At 35.7% G+C, this 16,156-nt stretch overlaps 1 long non-coding RNA gene across 3 annotated transcripts in view; it reads right to left on the bottom strand.

Moving 5' to 3' along the window:
* Positions 1–1,630: 1,630 nt before the first annotated feature.
* Positions 1,631–16,156, bottom strand: part of LOC309637335 — a 229,380-nt gene continuing 214,854 nt past the window's right edge. For 2 of the 3 annotated variants that reach the window (XR_014250484.1, XR_014250486.1), the window contains exon 4: positions 5,714–14,447. This is a non-coding gene — a long non-coding RNA (uncharacterized lncRNA). Of the gene's footprint in view, positions 4,029–5,713; positions 14,448–16,156 lie in introns of those variants that run through there. The other variant, XR_014250485.1, reaches the window with a different exon arrangement.

Genomic DNA, 16,156 nt, shown 5'->3' with positions numbered 1-16,156 from the left:
AATTTAGGTTACCTGACTGCCAAGCTTTTGCATTTCCCCCTACTGCAGTTGACAATAATAAAAGTCAAATCACTTGATACATTTAATATTTGAATCTTTCAAAGGTCTTACAACTGAGGTGTAGTGTCTTACCAACTAGGGACTGAAATCCCTGGACTTGGGTAAAGGGCAACCAAAGAGGATGTCTCGAGACCCTTGAGTGATTATATCCCAAACCCCTTCATCAGCTGGTGAATATGTGCCCTCACCATTAGATTAATTATAAAACCTGCCCTTTCTGGGATTTCTTTTCTACATACTGTCAAGAACCCAGAGAGGCTTACAGGTAATGCATGTACAGGAATGGCTGTGTGCTTGGAATCAGCCCCAGCCAGAAGCATGTTTTCCTTTGTTACTGTTGGGGAAACTCAAATCGTTAAGCCCTAGTTGGAACATTTTTTGTCATGTATAATTTTGTACCAAGGTTAACAAAAAAAAAAAAAATGAATTGTTTCATTCAACTGCAGCCCACAAATGCTACACTGTTTATAGTCCCTAACCAATGGTAATTTTTCTTTAGAGCCTTCACTGTGGGCATCTCTCAGAATCAATGCTAGTCTACATGTCTGCTGTCTGTCTGTGCCTACTGTTGCTCTGTTGGTCTTAGCCATCGGCTATACTTCTTGTCATCCTACCATGGTCCGTGGATTTCCAAACCACCAACAGGACCCTGTTCATTCTACCACCAGGCTGTTTCCACATCTCTGGTATTTCCCTCCTTGGCCAGTTATGAATAGACTCATTTTCTGGTGTCTAGCTCTTCCTGTGTGGTGTTTCAGACAGAGTCCTCTCATTTTTACCATGTTCATCTTCTTTCAGGAGTACACAGGCACAGGAAGTGTGAATAGTGATCTCACCAACCTCTGTCATCCCCATTCATTCCAACACCCCAGCTCTGAAGCGAAGCCTGCCTGACCCTGATGGAAATATTCATCACTCATGGTGAGTTTTCTCTGAAGAGGCCTATTTTCAATCCCTATAGTCTGGCTTTTTATGGGACCAGCATTGGGCAAAGACTTCTTAGGTCCAAACAGCAGAGGACTCAAAACAAACTACATTCATCAGGAAACTTCAGGTTATTGTATTGAAATATTTTCCTTACCTAGGGGAGAAGATAAACAGATTTATTTACTAGGAAATTAAATTTCATTATGATATTCCATAAAAAGGAACTCACAAATAAAATACTTATTTAATCATGTATTTTTTTAACTACACATTTTTGTGGAATTCACAAGACATAATTGTGCTGGAAACCCAATATCGAGTTGTCATTTTTCCACTCAGAGTTATTGCAAAGAGCACTTGATTTTTTTTAAAAAAGGAGGGAAATGAAATTTTTGCTGTCAGAACCATGTTATTTTGTATCTTTCTTTAAGAAAATTATACATAGATAAATGGAGAGCCAATGAGAGGGTCTCACCCCTTGCGTCTTCCTTGGGAATGCATTAGAATAAAAGGCTAGCAATACTTTTCCTTGGATCAGTTACTGTGCTGGAAATTACTAGTGTCTTATCCTTTCACCCAAAGAAAATGATAATTTGATCATTCGGTTTTCTTTCTGCACAATGCTGCGTAATTACTTACCTTTCTTTATTAATAGAATTGGCATCTATATCTTGTAGATGTTATCTTTTTTAGAACAGAGTTAATAATAGTTCAAGAACAAAAATAAATTTTTAAAGAGGAAGCAGTATTTAACTAACTTGCTTTCCTTAGGGAGCTGGCAATGTCCATAAAAATATGAAGGAGGTGTGACTTAAGTGCTTTGCTAGCACTTCAGAAGTGACTATACTTTTCTCCCTTAATTCATTACTTCCCATCCCTCTACTCTTTCTTGTCTTTCTTGGCATAGTCGAGGAGTCCACCTCCTGACTGAAAACCCATGTGTGATTTTTCAGGCCTGACCACCGGCAATGACAAAGGCTTTCCCTGGCGGCCTCCCCCGCAGACTTGGAGCAAAGCCAGTGCACTACAGTCTCTGAAGGGCATCACAGTGAGAGATTCAGGCCCCTCTGGCCCTTCACGTTTTCCACAAATAGCACAGCCCTGGAGCCTTTATTCCTGGGTCTCTGTCTGAGGCCTCCGGCAGAGGTCTCAGGAGAGGATGGGGAAACCTTGAAGATAACCTTTCTCCACTTTGACTCACACTTATTCAAATCTCTGAAGTTAAGTCTTAGACCTCTGCATGCTACGGAGTTTTTCAAATTTACATTTATACTTAGAGTAAGAGAACCGCTACACTAATGAGATTCAGGAGAATCTGTAAAACCCAGAACGATCACAAAATACAAACAAATAATTATAAGTCTCTGTCTGGGTTATGAGACTACCAAAACAGCTATGAGATAAGAAATAAACTCAATTTCCCACAGGCATAGTGTCTTGTTTCCCAGTTGTCTTTTTTTCAAGTTTGGCCAGTTTTTTGCATGCACTCTTTTTTTTTTTTTTAATTTGAGGTTTATTGAATGTTTTTCACCAGTTTTATTGAGAAACAATTGACATATATCACTGTGTAACTTTAAGGCTTACAGTATGATAGTCTGATTTACATATACTGTGAAATGATTACCCCAATAAGTTCAGCTAACACCCATCTTCTCGTATAGATACAATAAAAAGAAAAGAAAGACGAAAAGGATAAAGGGGAAAACTGTCTCCTAGCGATGAGAATTCATGATTAACTCTCTTAACAGCTTTCCTGTGTACCATAAGTCAGATCACACAGGATGTGTGCTTCTCTCTCACTTATCATTTTGACTGGAACTACTAAAAGTCTGGAAGAAGCTCTGTCGTGACATCTGGAAGTTGCTTTCAAAGGTTTCCAGCTGTGTTTGCAAATTGGAACTTCAGTTTGGTCAGATAATGTAAGATAACTTCTATGCTCCTAAGCAGTTTTGTGGTTTGCAAAATTATTTTAGCCACAGAATCATCTTTTCTGCCAGCAACTTAACCAAATTTAGTGCAGTCACGTATGAGAAGGTCTTTTATCAAATAGTCAACAACAACAACAATTTCATACTTTGCTGAGAGCTAAAAAGCAGGCCTGTAAAAAAATTGAAAAGCAGTGATTTCCTACCTGGTGAAATATATTTGATGCCATTTCTGCTAGGGTCATAGACTGTTAAACATTTTCAGAGGCTGATAGAGTAGTTTTCTTTTGATGACCCGAGTTTATAATAACAGGCCCTACATTTTCTAAGGGCTGTTCTTTAGCATCATTGTGGGTTATTCACTAATGTGTTTTAGTATTTCTAAAATGTTCCAGATGATTGTTTCTGAATTTAATTTATAATACAGTGAAACTCCAGCGGGAGGGAAAACAAGTAGAAAAAAATTCAAACAGTATTATTAAGAAGACAATGAGGAGATATTAAGCATAAAGCTATGGAATTTTACTTTGTTTTGTTTCGTATCACAGTTGGGAAGCATGATACTTCTTCATAATTTTAGGTTTTACTGAAGTTCTTCATTGCCTATAGCATTAATGCTGTAATTTTAAGTCTTGTTTATTCAAGTCTTAGCCCTGTGGAGTTCAGCTAATGTGCATGGTTATGTTAATTTGTTAATGCTTTTTCACCTTTTGTGACTCTTCTTTTTGGCCTGTTCAGGGAGAATACCAGATGTCCCATTATTTCACAAAGAAACATCTTAAAGAATAATATAATTACTACTCAAGCAACTATAATTTATTAAATTCATAAAACAGTGGTAGGCATTATTAAGAATGCAGTAAAAATATATACCAGATAGGAAGTTTTCAACTGAATATTTAGGTAACAGAATATTTAAGTAAGTGTTAAAAACTGCGCAGACATACATTTTCCTATGTTAAAAGAAGTCTCGATGCAGGGCAGTAGGAGGGCTGATAGTAGCTAATAAAAATCCTCAGAGACCAAGTTTCATTCTTTGCTCCAGTTTACCATCTTCACTCGCATTTGCAAGACGGGTACCACAGCTCTGGGTACCACACCCTCACACAACATCATCTTAAGACAGAAAAGAAAAGGGGGTCATATTATCTTTGCTCATTTCTTTTTTGTTGAGAGAGAAAGAAAAGCTTTTCAGACATCCCTTCCTTTTACAGATTTTCTTACCAGTTCCAACTGGCCAACACTGTATCACGTGCACATGCCCTAGCTGCAAGGGAAGCTGGGAAAGAATGGACCAGGGATTTTCAGCCTCTAGAGAGAGATAGGCTCTGACACATGGGATGAATTGTGCAGTTAGCTGGGGAGGGGGAAGAGTGGATACTAAGGTATTAATTAAGCAGTAATATCTATCTTAAAGGATTAACTTTTTAAAAACCCTCAGTAATAACGGTGTTTTTTGCTGATGTATTATTAATGAAGTATTTTCAAGCAAATCATCTCAATCCTTAAAATAAACATGTCTAATGTAAACATTCTGTTTACTTCCACTTTTATGCATGAGAAATCTCAGTATCACAATAGATAATGATGAACCACAGAACACGATTTAAGCCATACGAATCTATAGTAGTACTAGTATATAACAGTTCAGGGTCAAAGGATATTAATTTAGACATCTATGTTCAGTGTGTTGATGTAAATGTATATAGCGTTGGAGCAACTGACCACTAAGAAAGATGATTCTGGCAAAAAGATACAGGATGAACTCAGAAGGAAAGGACTGAGGCAGACGGGCTTACTAACACGAGGCTGAGTCAGAAGCCAACTTCTCTTGATCCCTGCCTTAAGAGAAGTGGTAAGGAAATATATGAGTCTACAGTAACTAAAATTGAAGGAGTATTTCAGAAGGAAAAAGAAAGACATTATATGACGATTAGATAGAAGAGATTGAAGGATTGTTAAAAAAAAACCAAAACAGTTATCTCCTATTCTGTAATAGAACAATAAGGACATCACAGAAAAGGGGCTGTTGAAACAACCTAAAAGGAAAGTCAAATAATGTCAAGATTGAGATAAGTGAATTGAAGGAGATGAGCAAAATTTCAGTTATAAACATTCAATGAAAATCCTCTAGAAGTGAAATCAAGAGTAAAGTTCCTTAGGACTTATCTATAAAGACAGTAGTTTTGGAGGGATGCAAGGTAAAGCAGCGTAAGTGTGCATTAACATGGCAGAGGACACACTCTTGTTTGAAAAACCCTTGGGTTATGGTACTGTGCCTTCCTAGGTGCTCATTTTAAAATGTCCAAATCTGGTGCTGATCAGTTTAACTTCTTCAAATGTAGGGGTCTAAAAGCAAAAAGGAGTAAATATGAAGGTACATGAAGTTTTTTAAAAAACGAGTACTGTCTGAGCACCTAGTACTCTGCCTGCCTGCGCTTGGCTCCTACCGCAGTGACCTTCCTTCTGTTTCCTGAGACTCCAAGCTTGTTACACCTGCTTTTGCACTTGCTGTTCTCCTGCCTAAATTCTCTGCTTGAATACCAGCTCTATTGCTTTCTAGCTGCGTGAATTTCATGACTTTAACATTTCTGTGCCTCATTTTCCAAACTTAAAGTAAGGATAATATATACATATAGTATACAGATAATATATAATATTAATATTTTATAGGTACTATATAATATTATATAGATACTATATACTATATAATTAATATATAGATAATAAATAATATATACTATAGTATTTTATATATATATATATATATATATATATATATATATATATATATATATATATAAACACATTCTACCTTAGAGGGTTATTAGCATGACATGAATAAATACTCAACAATTCTCAGAGACCCATCTGCACATACATGAGCTCAAAGAATTCTCTGGCATTAGCCTAAGGATATCTACTTTCGAGTTGTACAGCTGTTCAGACCTGGATCAAGATAAGTAAGAAAAGTTTAGAAACATGCAACTCTGTGAGAGCCACAAATTGGTCTTTTTTTGGTCAATATTTTATGATCTGTTTGATGTCAAACCCTGCCTGCTTCCGCCCACCTCCACACAGCCCCAAACAGTTCTTCCCAATTCTTGTCTCTTCCAAGAGTCGCCAGGCTAGAACTGATTCCTCCCAAGACAGACGCCAAAGTCCAGAGCCCACGGCAACGCTCTGCCTCCCCGGCCAGTGTTCTTGCTTGTTACCGGTAACTTACATCTGTTTCTCTGCTCCATCTGACCTGCTCCTTCGGTGTCTGCACACAGCCTCGTTCCTGTTTGCCCAGGTCTTACAAAACCATCCTGCATTTTGGTGTCAAGGACAGCCTGGGCACTAATTGGCTTGCACAGCTGGTGCTAACTTTGAATATCATCCCTTTTGTGTGACCTGATTCTGACATTAGTACTTGGATGAACCCCTTCCTTTGGATTACTTCAGGGATATCAGACATCAATCTCTGCTTTGATGACAGCTTTCTAGTCTGATCTGTCTAAATCACAACACTGTGTATTTCTTATCACAATGTGTTGACTTCTTGGGAGTTGTGGTTTTTGATTTTTTATTCTTGTCCTCATTATGAATCTCTGTATGTTTAACAACTGACTCTCTCCTCTTTTTTGAAGTCTAGGTGAAACCTAGTATACAAAAGATAAATGTACTGCTCTGTTTGAATCTGGAGGAGAAGACTGGGAGTTTTGTGCTCTTGTATCCCTCTTCTCCACAGTGAATTCTTCTGATTTTCCTAATTATTAAGGGAAAAGTGGGCAAAACCTGGTGTCTCACAAGTATTTTAAATATGGTAATTTGTTCATGTAATGTGCATATCACAGCAAAATTATTCATTTTTTTTCTAAGTGATTTCAAGTACCGTGTCTCATATAATTTCTACAAATGCCCTACTCATTTATTCATTCATTATTTCAGCAAATATTTGTTGAAGCCCCGCTACATGTCAGACATTTTTCTAGAAGCAGGATGTATAGAATTAAGGCCTTTATGAGTCAGACATGGAGGTCTGTATTGCCTCCTTTGACAGACCATGTACTTGTGGGTCACAGGAGTTGCATAACTCATCCAACTTCACATAGCTAGTGCGGGGCAGAGCCAGAAATATAAATGTTCCTCATGAAGCCTTGTTCTATTCTCTCTGTGCAATACTTATAATACAAGGTCCTTCGAATGCACAAGTGATTTACATTTGCATTATTATTAACTCTTTTTTCAAGTGTACTGACATTTCAGATACCCTTATGTGGCTGTAAATAGAAATTCTGTAATTTAGGATAAATCAAATAGGTAGGTTTAGGTATAGCACAATCCTAAGTAGTCATATTTACTTAAAAGTATCACAAAGGTTGTAATAATACTTAAATAACCAAGGACAATAAAAATCAAATTTGAAAATATATGTATCACTTTTCTTCTCATGCTTATATATTAAATGAAACAGTTAATTGTTGTGTTAAGTTGTACTTTGATTATTTGGCACTACTGATTAAAACTGTATGTTGATTAATGAATAAGCTTGAATTCAACCTATTTTTCTTACAACGATACAGTAAATGAAAATAAACTAAAACTTTCACGTAGGCAGTGGTTCTTCCATGAGAACAATTTTACTTCCCAAAGAATATTTGGCAAGGTGCGGAGACATTCTGGCTGTGCTACTGGCATCTAGTGAGTGAAGGTCAGGAATGCTACTAAACAGAACAGTTCACAATAAGGAATTATTCTGCCTACAATGGCAGTAGTACACAGATTGAGAGATTCTTATCAAGTAGCATGTCTGATAAATTGTGTAAAAAGCTTAAATTAAAAAACAATTAGATTTTGTAAATAAAGTGTTAGAATAACATCTTGCAAAATAACTCATTATTCTTTGTTACAGATAGATAGTCATCACTTAGTCTTTAGCTAGAATGGTTTACACATAATAGTCATACCTTTGTTTTTGTTCATTACAGCATTATTAGCAGTGGCTAAAGTGAAATAGAATAAATGCCCATCAATAATAAAACAGTTGATCAAATTATGATAGAACCATATCATGGAATATCATTCAGCCCTTTAAAAATGAATTAGATCTATACTAATTAAAAAGAGTGAGATTTCTATAATTCTAGCACCTCTTTCTCACTTCCTTTCCCTCTTTTTTTCAAACTTTTGATTGTAAACTAATTTTAGAATTACAGAAAAATTTTAAAATAATTCAGAGAATTTTGAAATATCCCTCATCCAGCTTTCCCTAATGCTAATATCTTACTTTACCACAGCACAATGATCGAAACCAAGAAATGAACATTGGTACAATAGTAATAACTAAACCAGCAGTCAGCAAACTTTCTCCATAATGAGCAAGATAATAAATATTAATGGCTTTCCAGGCTATATAATTTCTATTGCAACTACTCAAACCAGTCATTGAGGCCTGAAAGCAGCCACAGACAATATGCAAATGAATGAAAGTGACTGTATTCCAATAAAACTTTATAAAACAGGCAGCAAGGCCGCTGACCCCTGAACTAAAGACCTTATTTAATTTCAACAGTTTTTCCTCTAATATCCTTTTTATATTCTAGTATACTATTCAGAATCCTACATTGCATTTATTTGTTATTTCTCTTTAATCTCCTGCTATCAGTAAAAGTTTCTTAATCTTTCCTTCCCTTGAAACTTTTAAAGAGGGTTGATCAGTTGTTTTTTATCAAATGCCCCTCAATTTGCATTTATTTGATGTTTTCTTGTCCCTATAGTGTTTGCCAAGTGGTGATTTTCTATTTCCTTCATTCTTTCCACATTTATTAATTGAAATTCTCCCATAAAGAAGAGTTGTTTCCTCTCATTCACTTACTTATTTGATTATTTATATCAGAATTGACTTATGGCTATTTTATTCTATGGTTTATAATCCAATAACATCATAATTTATTTTGTTGCTCCAATTGTTCAGGTTAACTTCTGTGTTCTTTCAACAAGCCCCATTTTTTCAAAACGCTGTGACATCACAAGGTGTTTCAAACTTGTCTTGTATTTTCCCTATCCTGGCCTTAGAATTAACCTCTTCTCCAAGGAGCTCTGGTTCCTTTTATTGGAGAACAGTGTTAGAAACCAGGAGCTGGATACTAGCTCTCTGGTTTGCCATGGCTTCTAGGTCTCTTAACAGGCACTGCTAGGAAAAATACGAACCCACACACATACACCCGTCCACTAATTCCAGTCTACCACTGCAGTGCTCATTTTGGCCTCTCCCTTTCAGTATTGCCTCTTCCTCACCATTGTGGAACACTGACTCGTATTATCTATACTATACTTTATGTATTTGTTCAATTCTGGCCCACACATAAAATAGTTTAAAAATTGCTAACACATACCCTTATGAGAAATATTTACTAAAGAGAACACAGTATTTATTTACAATTATTTTTGTCTTTAGCTTTACAGTATCCAGACAGGGTATTATTTTCTCAAATTATCTGGCTTAATTCTTTTTTCCCCGGTACTCTCAGCATGGTTATGCTATTCATATTTAATACAATTCATTTCATTTGTTAGTGTTTGTATTCCATTTAGGTGGTGTCTGCATCCTAGTTGGATTTATTATTTGTTTATTTTTTGGATCTGTGAGGAGTACACATAGTAATAGTGGAATATTACTGTAGTTGTAAGAATCAGAGCTATTTAAAAAGATATACTCAAAAAGTACCACTCCATAAATCAACTATACTCCAATATAAAATAAAAATTAAATTTTTAAAAAAGTGCCACTCCATCCTCATTCCTGCCACCCATTCCCTTCCTACCTTCTTTCTATTCTTTACCCACCCACCCTTGTAGGTAACCAGTTTCTTTAGTTTCATGTATATTCCTCCTGTATTTCTTTTGTACAAATGTGCATTTTATATGTATTTTCATATATACACTTCTTTCTTACATTAAAAATAGCATATCAAAGATAGAATTCTGTACTTTCAATGGCCATACTTTTTTAAAAAATTGACTCAAAATTAGTTGGTACACTCTATGGGGAAACTGTCATGAGAACATGAGGTTATCATTTTATGGACAAAACAGGTTCTATTGGAAAGAGACCTATGCACAGAGACAATTGTGAGCTTAGATAAAAACTCTGTGACAAACATACCAATAAAAAGATAAGCAAAAGATACAGAAAATTCAAGGGGGAAAAAAAATTTAAATATATATTAAAATCTTCTGAAATCAACCTCAGAAATGCATTTTGAAACAACACTGAGATATATTCTTGTCTTTTAATTAATAATGTTGAAAAGGTTGATAATGTCCAATGATAGAAAAATATGTGGAAATTACTATTTACTATTAGTAGAATTTCACCTTGGTACGATATTTTTGGTTTGCAATTTACCAATGTCTACTAAATTATAAAGAGCACAGATGCATTGATTTGGTAATTTCGCTTTGGTAGATCAGCTTAAAAATATGTTATATATGTGACCAAAAGGGAGAACGTTCATTGCATCTTTATTTTTAATATAAAAATATTTAAAACCTAATAAATGTTCATAAAATAAATGTTGATAAAATAAGGTTTGCATAATGTTTGCCCTATCATATATTATGAAACAGATAAAACAGATAAATCTATACATACTAACTTGTAAAAATTTTCCAGATATGCTTTTAATTTAAAAAAATCACCTGACTATCCAATGATTTAATTTCTAAACAAACAATAATGCAGTCTATATGAGTAATGTACATATGTAAATTTTTTTTAATGTCTAGAAGTATACACATCTGTGTATACAGTGGTTACCTTAGAGTAACAGAGAGGCTGATCTGATACGGAGGAGTACTTTCATTTTTTATCTATACACATTTGTATTTTTCTTTAAACCAACTTGTATTAATGTATATCCTGTGTGATTTCATACAAAGTATTTGATCAGCAAGATACTTTTGACCAAGAAAGTTTATGTCCAGAAAAAGTATGAGAGTATCAGACAGGTAATAAGTAATCTAAAAGATCAGGGAGAAGGTAGCAAAAAGTGGAGTGTTGTTTCGGGATGATGAGGGGACACTGGGGTGAATTTTATTTCACGAGAAAAAGTCTAAATTCCTGGTAGATTTGGTCAGGGATGCAGAGGAGCAACAGCACTAGTTTCATCTGAGCTCTATTTGAGGTTATCCAGCTATCACGAAGAAGCAGCAAGGTAGTCACCATGCATCCGACTCACCAGGCCTTTGAAGATACATAGAATACCCTGAGTTATGGTCAGATCCTTGTACTTTGTAGAATGCTTTCATTTATTCTATGCTAGATGGATGTCTCCTACCTCTTTTAGACTAACGTAAATAAATGCTTTACGTCTTTTTTTTTTTTTTTTTTTTTTTGTCCTCTGGATTAAAAAATATGAAAAGAAAGCTAGTTTGGTTTTAAAAGAAAGAGGTAAGGCACAAAGCAGGAGTGGATCATTGACAATAAAGTTCCTAAGGAGATGAGGCAAGAGGGAGGCGAATTTTCATGTAACAAAGTAGCTGGAAGAGCTACAGATACAAGATGATCTGGGACAGGACTCCAGGAAAAAGAACCCTTTTGGGACACAGGAATGTTTTGTGGGAAAGAAGGTGGTATGGAATAAAGTAAGAAGAAATGTGGCATTGAAAAAAAAAAAAAAAGACTTCAGTTCTATCACTTTGAAGGCAAATGGTGGACCCACAGCTTGGAAAAACTATTTTCATCCTCTGAAAATAAGGTATAGGCTCAAGGTTGAACTGTACCTTCCTCCACTTCTTATTTCCTTCTTTATATTCCTCCCTTCTTTTTGACTGAGGGTTTTTATCCTCACAAGCTATAGTGCTATATTCAGCTGTCTCTTTCATGTATGCAAGATTCTCATTGTTAATGGAAAATTATCTTCTTACTAGGAGACCAATGTGGTGACAAGGAAGTCACCTCTGAGTGCTTTTGGTACCTATGTGTCCTCAAGCATTATGTGGTTTCCACTGAGGGTTGTGATAAGCTGGGCAGAGAGATCAGTCTTCATTTCTCAGGCAACTTGGCCTTATAAATATGAATTTCGATCAGTCACATTTTAGGGTTGGAGTCCCAATGAAACAGATACCCATGTAATTTAGCACACTGTCAGATTCCAGGGCAGATCAAAAATAGACATAAATTATATGTATTCCATTATTGTCACTCTGTTTCTCAACTTCTGTTTGGTATTTCTGAAAAAAATCATATACAGAGAGAGGAACTCTGCACACATACACTGTAAACAGGTTCTTATGAAAATAATGCAAAATAGAAAGGGATAGAGCCACCAGCAAATAGAATTGAGATATGGAAATTTTACAGCTAGATATCACTATTTATTAAATGATTAAAGATTTTATTTAAGCTAACTAAAGTTGGAGTGAAGAATTTTCCTCTTAAAACATAACAAGTGAGCTTATCCCGACTTATAAGCAACTTTCTCCAATGAACAGGACAAATACTATGCTTAGCCTGAAAAACCCTTTAAAACAGATGACTTCTACTTTTTGATTCTCAATTCTTCTCAGAAAAGCACTCTAAAATGAGTTTTTCATAAAGATGAATCATAAATAGAAGCAGTGGCAAGAGTTGTCTTTCTTTCGGTGCTCATTGCCATTGTCTGACCTTCAAGCATATGGAGAGAATCTGGATTTGCGGTCTGTACCTTTTGACATAAACTATGCTGAACACACGGCCTTTCCAAAAATACTTCAGGGAACAGTTCTCCGAGTATCATTCATCATCTCTTGCCACAGTGACACCTCATTGCAAAGGAGAGCGAAAAGTGTTGCTCTGAGGCGGAGAGTAGATGGAGAATAGGAAAAAAGTTAGCGTGGCAGCTAATCAAGGGCATTTGAAGATATTGGTACTTCACTTATAATTCATGCACCAGCCATTACATGAGCTAGAGCTTTGTGAACACAAGCAGAGGGGCACAGAGGCTTCTTTTCTTGGGACTTTGTCATTTATGTATGTGATAACGCTTCTGGTTACAGAGGAAGTCTGATCAAACATACTTACGAAAATTAAGTTTAAAGTCCTATTGGGGATTCCCATATGTATAAAATACATATCTTGGAAACAGATTAAGTAAATATTATGCCTAATGTACTAATATCCTTTAGGTCTTCAGTTGACAAGGTAAGAAAATAAAGTATTATTTCTTTTCAGTTTAAACTAAATATATAACTTTATTTTGAATGTATTCAGATAAACTGGATTTGTTTTTTCTACAAAAAGTAAAACTATTTTTGAGTAATTACTGTGTGATACATTCTTCAGTATATTTCCTTCTTAAGTAGTTGTTGTATACCTTCAAGTTAGGGATCAAGACATTAAACAGGATCAGTGAGGTTGCCAATGAATCAGTAGCTACTAAATAAGTGGAAACTTGAACCTAGGTCTATTTGGTGCCTAAATCTTTTACCTTGGACACTGTAACACATGCGGTAGAGAGGCTGAATTGTGAAACCCTGTTTTGGGTTTATCCTAAAGGAAACTCAGAGAAATAAAGGACCAAACACAAGAGTGAGATGATATTAGTTCTCAATTAGAAAGAGAATCTCAAAATCAGAGAGAACTATTGGGTCCTATATTTGAATCCAGAACATTTTTTCCTGTGATGGGCTTGCAACAAAACCATGATATCAGCAGAGATTACAACTGTTGCCTAAGCTCACTTTCTTCTATACCCTTTCCTCCATTTGGTTATACCCACAGATCCCTTTGTACATACTCAATTATATTTACAAATCAAGTTAAAATACAAACAACTCTGGGATCACCTAGACACCAATTTAGACATTTCTTACTAAGGTATCAACATCATATTAGATCCTCAAATGTAAATACATGTTGATGGAGAGTTGATTATAATGTTTGAGATGTTCCCCGGTTCAAGAGGTTGCTAGAACAACTGAGTAGGCAGCAAGGTGTGCATTTAGACGAAAATGTTAATATCATACTAGTTGATTATTTCCATAAAAACTTATTCTCAAACAGAATAACATCCTACCTGTCAAGGTCAGGTTTGTAGTTGAATCATCAACATAAATTATGGTCCAAGACGATCTAAGAAAAACACATGTTTGGAAGACTAGTTAGGGGAAAAAAAATGATGTCTACAAACTTCTATCCACTGCGGGGAGGGTACATACAGAGTAGCAAAAAATTCCATTTTAAGTGACAATGTGGTACCTACCTAAATTAATAAGAATACTGATTATTGTCCCTATTTTCTCCGAAATCCAAGTTTCGATATACTAGAGGTCAACCAAGGATATTTCAAATCTTTTAAAAAATCAATTAATTTTTTCTCTTTTATTTATATACTTATATTATTTCTTTTTTTATTCAATTGTCTTTTCCTCTTGACCGGTCAATTAATCGTTCAATCAAAAAAGAATGACTAAATCATAAAAAACTAGGAAAGTCTGAGAAACTGTCACATTCCAGGGGAGCCTAAGGAGGCTTGACAACAGATGTAATGTAGGGCCTTGGATGAAACCCTGAAACAGAAAATGGACCTTAGGTAAAAGTTAAGAAAATGCAAATCAAGTATAGAACTTATTTAATATTAATGTATCATTATTGGTTCATTAGTTGTGACAAGTAAACCATAGTTATGTTGAGTTGTTAACAACAGGATAAACAGTGCAGGGTATACAGAACTCTATACTCTCTTTACAACTTTTCTATAAATCTAAAACTATTTTTAAATGAAAATTTTATTATAAAAAATAAAGAATGACTATTCCAAGTAGGGAGATGGAGTGGGAGAAAGAATTGTCTATTTAGGTAAAGCAGAACTAAAATATGTAGCAATTAAATTATTTCACCTGAGAAAACAAAAAAGGAAGTTGCAATAAATTTTTGTCCTGCCTTTAAGTTTCCCTCTCGACACTCTTTCAAATTACCCTGCTCTTCCAATTAAGCTGCTGACTCAAGGCAAATATGGCACATGTTTAACTTTTTTGTCTTAACCACAGAGATGATTTGGTAGTGATCCAATCATTCCCTTACTCAGATTGCCTCATAAGGGATGGTTTGCACATTCAATGTTCTTCATATGGACGTTGAGCAGGGTGAGGTCACGTGGGTAAACATTGGAAATAAAGTAAAGGCTATACAGAAGTTATTTTCAAGTGCTTAGAGTAATCAAGACAGCGCTAAAAGGCTGAGTTAACAAGCAAGCCATTCTATCTTCTGGCCCTCACAATACACTGGTGGAAAACACCCAATTTCAACCTGAAAAGGTTAAAAGAAAGAGTGGGTAGGACTGTTGTTTCCTTTGATTCTGCAGCCTTTCATCAATGAATAATTTACTGAAAAATGGCATATTTTTATATAGAACCCATTTAATCGTTTTTTAACATGGAAAAGCAGAGAGTTTGAGCAAGCATTATTTCAGGTTGCAGTACCTGGAATAGTTCCCAAACATAATTTGGCATAAATCAATCTTATGAATGAAGGAAGAAGGGAAAGAACAAAGCGAGATTCTCTTCATCTTCTACTCAAGAACATTATTATTATTTTAATATTTTATTTATATATTAATTTTTGGCTGGGTTGGGTCTTCATTGCTGCGTGCAGGCTTTCTCTTGTTGCGGCGAGCGGGGGCTACTCTTTGATGCGGTGCACAGGCTTCTCATTGTGGTGGCTTCTCTTGTTGCGGAGCACAGGCTCTAGGCACACAGGCTTCAGTAGTTGCAGCACGTGGGCTCAGTAGTTGTGGCTTGTGGGCTCTAGAGTGCAGGCTCAGTAGTTGTGGCGCATGGGCTTAGTTGCTCCGTGGCATGTGGGATCATCCCAGACTAGGGCTCGAACCCGTGTCCCCTGCAGTGGCAGGCGGATTCTTAACCACTGTGCCACCAGGGAAGTCCTCAAGATTATTCTTTACTGTTTTCTTCTTAAAAGGAAGAAATGAGTCAATATTAATCTATCTCACTTAATTTGGAATGACTTCATATTACTTGCAAGTGTTACTCAGAACATGATGCAATGTAGGCAAGGTTATTTCTGATGCCTTCTGACCTTCCCCAGTCAGACAGTGTAAGCATAGTAATGTCTGTCTTCCAAAGACCCCAAATTCTGTTGTTTTCTTTGCCTTTTACTCAAGCATTACTCCATCTCCCCAAGCTCACCTGTCAGCAACACCTAACATTTTTCTCTCACTTTCTTGCTATGGCACCTTCAGTTTCAGGATAACTCATGTAAA

The sequence above is a fragment of the Balaenoptera physalus genome, assembly GCF_965194825.1.
Source record: "Balaenoptera physalus genome assembly, chromosome: 11".
In the NCBI taxonomy this organism is placed as follows: domain Eukaryota; kingdom Metazoa; phylum Chordata; class Mammalia; order Artiodactyla; family Balaenopteridae; genus Balaenoptera; species Balaenoptera physalus.
The sequence above is the reverse complement of the archived record's forward strand: the minus strand, read 5'-3'. Positions and strand labels throughout refer to the sequence as shown.